General features: G+C 41.4%; 1 protein-coding gene across 1 annotated transcript in view; it reads right to left on the reverse strand.

Annotated features, from left to right (window-relative positions):
- LOC139532056 (delta-sarcoglycan-like) overlaps positions 1-5,793 on the reverse strand; it is a 303,224-nt gene extending 297,431 nt beyond the window's left edge. The window contains exon 1 of the mRNA XM_071329183.1: positions 5,247-5,793. The gene's annotated coding sequence lies outside the window, so the exon portion shown is untranslated. The remainder of the gene's footprint in view (positions 1-5,246) is intronic.
- Positions 5,794-12,329: the final 6,536 nt, after the last annotated feature.

The raw sequence follows: 12,329 nt of genomic DNA on the forward strand, positions 1-12,329 counted from the left end.
CTGTATTCATGTGAGGAACATTGACGAAGATTAAATTCCCAAAGAGAATGATGAAACTGAGGGGTGTGTCAAAGCACTTGTCAAAGTCTAAGAACATGACCAAGCCAATTGTTCTGCCAGAACTCTTAAGCCAAATCATTGATTCTGCTTTGTTATCCACATAGAGTGCAGGTACAATAGCTAAACCTGACAGGTGACTTTCACAGAACACAAAACATCGTAACTATACTCCAAAATGCTTGGAGAAGTATGCCTGCCCCACTAGGTGTGAGAGCAGTAAGAAGTAAGAAACTCAATTTAAAACTCAATCAGTTACAGAATAGAAGTAGATCATTGATGGTGCTCAGTAATCGTGTTGCCTCTACTTGTCAATAACTACCACAGTGAATGATGTGCCTAAACAACCAGTCAGCAAAGTGGTAATTTGTCAATGCCTTGTTTCATAGGTCAATAATCATATTATCTTCCAAGGCAATGGCCAAATCCAAAGTGACTTATGCCTTGATGTACTGTAATCAATAAACCATCAGAATTATTCCTCCGTTTGACAAACAAATCAATATGCATTCTACCCATATACATTGTCCTATGATCATATGGGTCAACAAAATAGTACACGGTCCTGATTTACAATAGATATGCCTTATACTCTTTGTAACTCTTTGTATAGTTTCGAGATTAATTTGTCATATGTACGGGTTACACATGGTATACACCGTCCAAAGAAATGCTTACTTGCAGGTTCCTTCTCGACAATGCAAAAACAATAAGAAATCATAAAAAACAAGAATACGAACAAAGATATTGGCTCAGAAGAAAATAATAAACATTTATAATACAGGAAGGCACAATTTATGAAACCACATCACACCTATTTTAGCTTCTCTACACTGGCTACCAGTCACTTTTAGAATATATTTTCAAATTGTATTAATCACGTTTAAGGCTGGACTTGGTTTACACCTATCATATATCTCAGATGTTTTATCTCCTGACGAGCCAGGACGCAGCCTGAGATCTTCTGGCAGGGCACAGTTGACCATTCCAAAGTCTAGGTTGAAAATGAAAGGAGACTGGGCATTTGCCATTAGGGCCCCTAGACTTTGGAATGGTCTGCCAGACGAGATCAGGCTGGCAGATTCAGTGCCTCTTTTTAAATCCCTGCTGAAGACACCGTTTTATAAAGATGCTTTTGATGTATAATTTGAATGTATGATTTTAATGATCTTTCTTCATTCTCCTTCCTCCAGTCTTTCCTTCTTTGTTAGTACTTTTATTTTATATTTATGATGTGAAGCACTTCGTTACCTGTATTGAAACCTGCCATACAAACAAAGATATTATTAAAGTTATTATTATACCATAGTAATAACATGGTAATATCATGTTTGTACTTTTAAAATCTGTGCAGTTAATTGGAACCCAATGCAGTATATCACATAGTAGAAGAATGTCTGAAAACATTAGCTAGCCTTATAGGGATTTGAGGACAGATTGTATAACTGGAATGATTCAAATTGCTGACGACACAGTTTCAGTTCCTTGAACACACAAACACAATGCAACACAACATTAATCTCAATAGCAACAGGCAGGATGTGAACATTGTCAGCAGCTTGTTAAATGTCTTGTTGCCATAGAGAATGACTCATGAATTACTAATGCAGGTGTACATTTGTTGAAGCAAACACATTCAGTCATAGACACGCGCACACAAGAAAAACACAAAAACACTGCGAGTACACCAACACAGACACATACACATTTGACATAGACAAGCTTGTGGGCACACATACACACGCAAGCACACACACACATGCAAGCACACACACATGCAAGCACACACACACACACCTGTAGCAGTACCTAGTGATGTTTTTTGTGTGGGATAAGAGAATCTCAATGATACATTTTTGATATGATACATACTTATTTTCCACCATAATTTGCAAATAAATTCATTAAAAACCCTACAATGTGATTTTCTGGATTTTTTTTCTCATTTTGTCTGTCATAGTTGAAGTGTACCTATGATGAAAATTACAGGCCTCTCTCATCTTTTTAAGTGGGAGAACTTGCACAATTGGTGGCTGACTAAATACTTTTTTGCCCCACTGTATATATTTACTATTTAAAAGGGGGTTTAAACACAAATGCATGTGAAGTGCCAGCCAATCATAGGAGATCTGATTGGCTGTTAAATTAGTCAAAGGAAAGTCAGTTTCCCATTTCCTCTGTCCTCAACGCACAGTAGATATCCAGGCCTCACACGCCCCAAACATGATTCACTACAACAGTAAGATAACACAATAACAGAAAAGAAAAAGTAGGCCTACCTAAAAATGTGTCAGAAAAGACTGCTTTTCACTGTCAATAGAAGCCTGACAATAACCAGGTTACCATCCAACCATTTTCATGTGATTAAAGTACAAATCGGATTTTATTTTAATGGCACAACAGGCCTGATGGAAACAGAAAATTTGTCTGTAAACTTTCCAAATGTCGACCAAACAAAATAAGCCAGACAAGGTGGGATCTTTTTGTAAATGTAAAATGAATTATGCGAGAAATGGCAAATATTGATATAATAACCATCATATTGAAGCAAACTTGGAGTCACGCGATGATAGGTTTTGTGGTCCTCCCACTACAACTCAGGAAAGCATGCAGTTTATTAGGCTACAGATTAAACAAATGATGTTGAACTTCACAGAGTGTTGAAAGTGCACAGTGATGAGCTTGATACTCCTTTCCAATAAATGTCAAGGGTCTTATTCTGGCAACATGATGATCAATGCTTGGCTGCCGTTTTATAAATATGAATAATCTAGCTCTTTTGTCCATAATAATCTCATAATGTTGGCTATACCCGCATTGTATCTGTGAGGTGTTGGCTAGTGCGCACGTGGCAAGACCAGAGTGTGCACATTCACTATATACCACAACATTTTTAATTTAAAACCACCAGTAGAGTTGAAAATGCGATGGAAACCTATTTAACTTGTATTTTTTATTCGGTACATGGGAATTTAAATGGGAATTCATTTTTATGTACACTACGTCATCACGCACAGCCTTATCCGCAGCAAGTCAATTTGATGGAAATATTTGCACGAAAAGCTGTTGCCAATTGGATGGAAACCTAGCTAGAAAAATACATAAAAAATGTACCGAAAAGAAGCCCGAAACATAAACCAATACAGTCTCTGACAGTTCCTCATTTAATGACACACACAGCAAGTTCTGAATGCATTTACAAGAATTTTGCTACACCCGCAATGACATCTGCTAAACACGTGTATGTGACCAATATGATTTGATTTGAACGTAACAAGGACATTGAGGAGTGAGATCAGATCTGTAAACGGACTTGATTTGTTTGAGGGGCAATTCTGTACCGAATGGTGAGAGCCAAGGGTGCCTTTGCTGTTCTTGGCATTGAATTAAGTTGAAGGACTTTCAGGTAATTTTCTTTTCAATCAAATGTGGTTACTCTGTTTGTGTGTGTGTGCATGTGTGTGTGTGTGTGCTTAAGTGTGAACAGTGACAGACAGGGAGTTGTTAAAATCGACACACCTCACCTATCCTGATGCAGTATTCATTACCACAGAATGTATATTCCATCTCAAACACTTTCCCCATTTCTGCAATCACAGCATCTTCTTTATTCACCCCCACAATATCATAATCCAGTAGGAACCTCAGCTCTGCCCTGCACTGAGCATCCCCTACCTTTCTATCAACTCCCAAATCAAACTTTGTGTCATTATTTTACATGAATAATTCTCTGCCTCTGTGAGTAGCAATGTTCCCTCTACTGTGTCTTTCTACCGCCAGGCCAACGCAAAAGACGGAGGCACAGCAGTAATCTTATCTTCAGCAGGTGAGCAAAGCATCTAATTCTGTCTCTCTGTCAATTGATTTCCTCTGGAGGCGTGGAGGGATTTCTCTTCAGTGGCCGGGCAGGCTGCCAACTCGCCCCCCAGCGCTCGTTACACTTCCAAGGGAAATTGCGTTCTTTTCGGGAGAGCTTCTCTCCCTCTGAGGCCAGACTCTCTGCTCTCTCCAGCATTCAGAGGGCTCAGCATGTGGACACGTGCTCAACATTTATTTGGTTTTTCAAATGACCTTTGTGTAAATGTAGAGTACCTGGATAAGTGTTAAGAGAGGGAGGGAGAGGAGAGAGATAGAGACCGCGATAGAGAGAGAGCACACAATATTAATAACTCTACAAACATGCAAAATGATTTGCACAAACTGATTGAGGAAGACTCATCACCATAATGCCAAATATGAGCCGACCTGATGCACCAGGCAGTTGCAAGCCCCAGAAAAGGTGTATATGATCACACACTCCCCACTTGGCATATATGCATCCTGCACAGGGTGAACTCCATACAGAAGGGAACTGTGGGATGTACATCAGGCCAGGTGGTGGTCCTGCATTCCTGCATCTGAATTCATGTGTGTATGTGTTTGTCACTTAAAGTACGAGACATCTCTCACTATCAGAGAGTAATGGAGGAAGGCATAACAACGATTAATCCATCTCTCTTCTCATCCGACAGTCTCATTTTAGGACGTAACCACTCTCCTCTTTGCAATGAGAGTGGACTGTTTCTTGGGAGTTTCCAAAAGAGAAAACATTCAACAAAATGACAAAAAACACAAACACAAATCTCCAAATACCTGTTGTAAGAAACTATTCAGTCACCTAGAGTAAGTACCCTTCTTCTCAAATACCATGTTATCTGCATCTATTATCAAATTATTTACATTCTTTTAATTTTACTCCTGACTTGTTAAAAGTACCATGTGAGTGATGAGCTGAAATGTTCAAGTATTATGTCTGTTCACTGCAACAAAGCATCAGATTAAAAACTATCCCAGACTGAAGCTATCTTCTCATCCTGCATGTGGGAGAAATAGTCATTTTTGGGAATGTATCTATGTCACCATTCATCTGTGTCATTGAGCTGTGCATAATCCTCTCTAACAGTACTGAGGACAGAGCCACAGCTTACCGTAGTCCAAGTGTAAGTGGGAAAAAATGTCTGACAAGTCTTTTAAATAGGACAGTTAAAGACATACACCAAACTGTACAACATTAGGCAAACCCCTCTCTTTGAGCACAATTTCCCTGCGAGTGATAATTTCCTGAAGAAGGAAGCAGTTATTTTTGACAGTAAGCAGTTTAGCAAATGAACAAACCAAAAAACACAAGATAAAGTAAAGCAAGAACCTACCTCTTAGTCAGATGCCAAAAATCACAATCTTGGACGAGTCAGAAAACCATAGAGCTGGTGAGCAGCCAGTGTTTATTTTCTCTCGGTTTGGCTTCCAAGAACGAATTTCTTAGAATGTATATCTACAAAGCATGGAATCCAACGGCGGACTGCGCTCCATGGGGCTCTAGAGCAGCAAGGCTGTCATTGCCTCTGGTGGTTGTGCACGGCTGACTGTTAGGCAGGTAGCGCTGAGACAGGAGGAGACAAGTTCTCTACGGTAGTCCTCTCTTCTGTGGCTTCAGCAGGAGAGGAGGGAGAACTGAGCATCCTTTTGTGGTGTAGAAATCCCTGTGTAATCGCCGCCACGCGCTTTTAATCCTCACACATTCTCAAAAGCAGGCAGGAGATAAAGAATGTTGGGTAGCATCAACATTGTTCTTCCTAAAGCAGCAACTTCTCTCTTTCCCCCACATCCTTCTGTGACTCTTTATTTATTTGGGACTGGAGAAATGAGAGAGTGTGTGTGTGTTTGTGAGAGAGTGTGTGTGTGTGTGTGTGTGTGTGTGTATGTGTGTGTGTGTGTGTGTGTGTGAGAGCGAGAGAGCGAGAGAGAGAGAGAGAGAGAGAGAGAGAGAGAGAGAGAGAGAGAGAGAGAGAGAGAGAGAGATCGGGGAAAGGGGAGAGCGAGAGGGAGTGAGAGGAGGGGAGTATGAGACAACGAGGGAGAGAGAGTGCGAGCAGGAGAGAGAGAAGCAAGAGAGAGCGCATCAGAGAGAGAGAAAGAGGGAGTGAGATATGAGGAGAGCAGGAGAGAGCGAGGGAGAGAGAGAACACTTGCACTGTCAGTGACTACATTAGCAGCGCTGAGTAGGTGGGGTTTTCTTTGCAGCAGAGGGGATCATGATTTGAAATCCAAAGGAGGAGAGAGAGAGTGAGGAAGAGAAAGAAAGAGAGGGAGAGAGAAGATAGAGGAGGATGAGAGAAGATGTGATGAAGGAGGAATAGAGAGGCGGGATGAGAGAGAAGGAGGTGTAGAGGTTAAGGAAATGTACAAGAGGGAGAGAAAGGATGAGAGGAGCGAGGGAGCAAGAGAAGAAGAGAAGGCAGACAGAATTAGCAGAGAGTGTTTCCAGCTGCATTGAAGTTGGCAAATTGACAGCATGAGTCTCACTAGAGGTCATAAACATTTATTAGAATATTTAAAGGAACACACTGCATTTAAGAGCCAGTCGGAGAGGGAGGCTCAGTCAGAGTCAATCAATACCGTTCATGAAAAGGTTATCATTGTTCATTGTTTCATGAAGATAGGGAAGAATATGAAGTTGTTTATTTATTCAGAAGGCAATTGTGTTAATTTTAATAGGGTTTCAGTGGAGTTTTCCAGTTAAAAGAATGTAATCTGTACATGCAATTAAAGGCAGGATTGTCTGATGTTAACTATCCCCCGAAATTAAGGAGGAGGTTTGGAGCTGAAGACTGATTATCTGCTATAGATCTGCTACTCAATAACATTGTCCAGACATTCTCCATGACTGAGGCGAATGAGATCATTATTGCGGACATTCTTTTTGTGCAACTCCAAAACAATACATTCTCATGAGACCTGTTGGAAAAGCAGTTTTTGGCAGCGTAACACCCAGAATAACACGTCTCACATTACACCATGACATGGTATAAATCATTGTTGTTCTATTCAGGAGCATGCCAGAATGTACCAGCTTAATAATGTAGGCAAGCACACACATAAACACACACTCACAAATACACATACAGATACAGATACAGCTGTATAGACACGCACACACACGTACAATATCAGTCATGAATCCCTCACCGAGACCCAGGCACGAGTGGGGATATGACTGAAAACAGAGTTTGTTCACACACACACACTTAGGCCATTTTCAAACAAACAAATACAAAACGAAAATAATATTTTGGATAGCAGGTGCGTGCTTGCCTTCGATTGGGAGATTTGGGGATTCCACGAATGGAGGCAACACGTCAGCTTTATACAACACACCCCCCTCACTTCCCATCTAACTCAATTAAATTTTGCCAGTAATTCTTGGCTCCACCCCATGGGGCCCATAGCTAAAGTACAAACTAATAAATCAACTCCGGCTTGTTACTTCCTTTGACACCCTGACAGAAACTGGCCCATCTCTGACAGAATATGGAGACTTTAGACAGCCCTGTAGAGAACCAGCGTTGACCTGGAACAACAAAGATGTGTTTAGACGCATCCCAGGGAGGATTTGGGTCCCTGAGGTCCACCAGAGCTGTAGGCAACGTGTGCCAAACGTGTCCATTTTCCTCACGCCACTTGGCACAGAGAGAGAGACACCTACTCAGGCAGGCAGTTTGATACTGTAACTGGAAGAGGGAGGGACAGGAGTTGTGGTTCCAACCCACAGTATACCAGGGATGGGGAGAACAATGAAGAATGGAGCTGATCAGCTGTAGACAGCCATGTTCCTACAGGGGCACGCTGGGACACTTTTATATTTGTTGTCATTCTTCACCTCTCATTGCGGAATGTATTTACTCCCAGAAACCTTTGACAGGCGGCTGACAGGTGTTAGGTTCAAAGTAGAATAGATAGATAGATATAGCATGTAGTATACTTTAACTTCCCCATTCCACTATGACAACATCTATAGCCCGTAGCTCTCTATAAATAGAACTCCTGTGGACCAAATCTGCTGATAAGCAAAACTCCACCCCCATCCTCCAACAATGGACTTTCTCCCTTTGTTATGTATATATACATTATAATGCAGAGTATTCATAAACTAGTCTATGCAGCAATGCAGTACACCTGAACAGAAGTGAATATGGCATCACATTCAGTGAAAAATAAATGGAGAGAGATTGAGAGAGAGTCTGAAAGCACCACTGTTACTCTGCAGTGTTTCAATGTGATGCTTATCCTTCTATTATAATAATAGTTCAAGATGCTTTGGTAGTGTCCAGTGCCAGCACAATACACAGTGTCTGTTTGTCTCTCTGGGCTGGCCTGGGAACAAACTGTTCTGTCTCAGCTATACACTCTGCCAACGTGCTATAGACATAAATGGTACTGACGCATAATACAAGTGAAGCTAAGGAGGATTCGGCAATGATTGACCATAATGAAGTGTGAACCCATTAAATGGCTAATCTGAAAACGACGATGACGATGTTAACCCAATAATGGTTGATTTGAATAAGTTTAAGTTACCTATCAATCATTGTTTTTGCGACCAGGGGTGTAGTCCTATTCATTACGGAAAGTGTTTACCGTTTAAGAGCCAAACAGAGCAAAACGTGAGTTTCTATTGGACAAATTCCTGTAGGCTATGTCCATACGTGTTTCTTTCAATTTGCTTCCATTTAAGAAACGTTTTGCAACAGAATCGGAGTAATGAATAGACAGCCAGTGAAATGACAGACAGCCAGTGAGAAATGCGCTCTTGCAACAGCTGCATAGTGCGGATCCCAGCCTATGGAATAAAAGTTTGAGTTCCTCCCTTCCAAACTCCCCAGTGGTATTGTGCTCCATACTGTCAAAAACTAGTTTAATTTAAAAAGACGACGAGTGGAACTTTTATTTTCTTTATGGAAAATTACCATCTAGTCTTTCACATGCAAATACCACTTTTCAGTAGTGCTCAAAGCATGCCATTCCGAGAGCAGAATTTATTTTTCAACTCAAAGCAATGAGCCTAATCAGTCCTCATGACAAAACATTTACAAAAATATTAGTTTAACTAGTCCTTAGTTTTTGGGTAATGCTCAGGTAGGCCTAAAACAATTTGGCTAATCTATATTTACATATTTCCAAGTTGTATTCTTGAAGATCAAGGGGTATTGAATTATTTGGAATGACTGGGAATCAGACTCTTTTTTTTAAAATATAAAGATATAGCCTAATAGTATTATCTGTAGTAGAAAGCAATGGGTTAGAAGATGCCTACAGTACATAACCAACCCATTAAGTAAAATGCAACATCCATTTATGTCCAGCTATGTAAACTCTAACATTGACTTATCGTGCAAAATATGTCATTCAATTGGTAATATTCCTTTTTGTATTATTCGAATGCATATTAAGCAGATTGGCGTTTATTGGGATATCCTTGAAGCAGAACTGAGCGATTTCCACCAGATGGGCCAGAAAACAAAAATTTGCTTAGGTTAGGGTTAAGCATTAGGGTTAGTAGTGTGGTTAAGGTTAGGGTTAAGTTTAGGATTAGGATTAGGTTTTAAATCAGATTTTATGGCTTTGCTAGATGCTAACCTGTGCCTTTTAAGGGGAAAGTCATGTAAAAGTAACTGAAAGGAATCAGATTATGTTACTGAGTTTAGGCAATCCAAAAGTTACATTACTGATTACAATTTAGGACAGGCTAGTAACTGTAACAGACTACATTTATAAGGTATCCTGCCCAAACCTGCCATTAAACAGCACCGTCACCATTTGGTGATCTAACAAGTACCATTCTCTTTCAGTGTCAGATGTAAGATATGCTACCCATAATCAAAATCTAGCTATAAGAACATGAATATGTTCTTTCCTCTAGTAAAATAAGTCATTTTCAAGTAGATAAGAGTAGGAATCAAGGCCTGACTATACAGTATCGCTATCCTGTTACAGGAAGCCACAGTATGTACTGTAATGCATTTTTTCAGAGTGGTGCAGGGCTATAGAGAAGGCACTGGAACGTGAGGTGCAGGGGGAAAAAGGCATAATAATACTAAAGCAGATAGATTAACAATCATTGGCCAGCAGAGGGACCTTGGGGCTCAGACTGCGGAGAGAAAGAATGCACATCTGCTATATGCTCTGATTCGCTCTGACTCCCCTCTGTTGCACACACACACAGGCATGCACATATGATGTGAATACACCACATACACATATGAGGTACACAACACACACACACACACACACACACACACACACACACACACACACACACACACACACACACACACACACACACACACACACACACACACACACACACACACACACACACACACACACACACACACACACTCACACTGCACCAAATAGCCTAGTTTCAGACTCCTAATTATCTTTACTTCTCTGAAGACTCTAGCCACTTCCATGCCAGTCGGAAGACCTTAGGTGTTTTATGTCTGAACACTCAAAAGCCTGTTTCTCCACTGACAGTTGGATAAGGGGAACCATGGGTTGTTAACAACACTAGGTGGAGACTCGAGATCCTGACTTCCAATGTACAGGGGTACGAGGTAATTGAAGTAGATATGTACATATAGGTAGGGGTAAAGTGACTAGGCAACAGTATAGATAATAGACAGTAGCAGCAGCGTATGTGAAACGTGTGTAAGTTTGTGTGTGGCAAATGTGTTCCTGTGTGTATGTGTTATGTGTGAGTGAGTGTGTGTGTATGTGTTGGAGTGTCAGTGTAAGTATGTGTGACTGTGTGGGTAAAGTTCACTGTATGTGCATAGAATCAAAAAGGGTCAACGCAGGTAGCTATTTGGTTAAAGCAGTCTTATGGCTTGGGGGTAAAGGCTGTTCAGGAGCCTCTTGGACCCAGACTTAGCTCTCCGGTACGGTTTGCCATGCAGTAGTAGAGAGAACAGTCTATGACTGGGGTGGCTGAGTCTTTGACAATTTTTAGGGCCTTCCTCTGACACCGCCTGGTATAGAGGTTCTGGATTGCAGGGAGTTCGGCCCCAATGATGTACTGGGCCATATGCAGTACCCTCTGTAGCGTCTTGAGGTCGGAGGCCGAGCAGTTGCCATACCAGGCAGTGATGCAACCAGTCAGGAAGCTCTCGATGGTGCAGCTGTAGAACTTTTTGAGGATCTGAGGATCCATGCCAAATCTTTTCAATCTCCTGAGGGGGAATAGGCATTGCCCTCTTCCGACTGTCTTGGTGTGTTTGGACCATGATAGCTTGATGGGGATGTGGACAGAAAGGAACTTGAAGCTCTCAAACTGCTCCACTGCAGCCCCGTCGAAGAGAATGGGGGCATGCTTGGCCCTCCTTTTCCTGTAGTCCACGATCATTTCCTTTGTCTTGATCACGTTGAGGGAGAGGTTGTTGTCCTGAAACCTTTTCCTGTAGTCCACGATAAGGAACGTAGTCACACATGGTTATGACATGTTTATAACCGAAAATAACTTATTGACATCAGAAAAGCGATTACTCACCACGGACTGGAAGAAACTTTTTCCTTTTAACGAGTCCGACGAGAAGGATATCCTGCTTTCACTGGAACAGGTCCAGATCCACGCCTTTTGCGTGAAGAAAAGATGCCGGAAAAGGGGACGTAGATCAGGGATCCTTCTGAAAATCCAGAGGCGAGCGAGTAAACTCCCAATGCCTTCCATTCTTCTTGCTAACGTACAATCATTGGAAATTAAAATTGATGACCTACTATTAAGATTATCCTACCAACAGGACATTAAAAACTGTAACATCGTATGTTTCACCGAGACGTGGCTGATCAAAGATACGTACAACATAGAGCTAGCGGGATTTTACATGCACCGGCAGAACAGAGACGCTACCTCTGGTAAGACGAGGGGTGGGGCTGTGTGTCTTTTTATCAATAACAGCTGGTGTGCGATGTCTAATATTAAAGAAGTCTCGAAATATTGCTCGCCTGAGGTAGAGTACCTTATGATAAGCTGCAGACCACATTATCTAACAAGAGAGTTCTCATCTGTTATTCGTAGCCGTCTGTTTACCACCACAAAACAAAACTGGCACTAAGACGGCTCTCAACCAAGGCCATAAGCAAAGAAGAAAATGCTCACCCAGAAGCAGCGCTCCTAGTGGCCGGGGACTTTAATGCAGGCAAATTTAAATCAGTTTTACCATATTTTTACCTGCATGTCACATATGCAACCAGGGGGGAAAAAATCCTAGACGACCTTTACTCCACACACAGAGATGCATACAAAGCTCTCCCCCGCCTTCCATTTGGCAAATCTGATCATAATTATATCCTCCTGAATCCTGCATACAAGCAAAAACTAAAGCAGGAAGTACCAGTGACTCGCTCAGTACGGAAGTGGTGAGATGATGCGGATGCTACACTACAGGACAGTTTTG

Source organism: Salvelinus alpinus, chromosome 1 (genome assembly GCF_045679555.1).
Source record: "Salvelinus alpinus chromosome 1, SLU_Salpinus.1, whole genome shotgun sequence".
Lineage (NCBI taxonomy): Eukaryota > Metazoa > Chordata > Actinopteri > Salmoniformes > Salmonidae > Salvelinus > Salvelinus alpinus.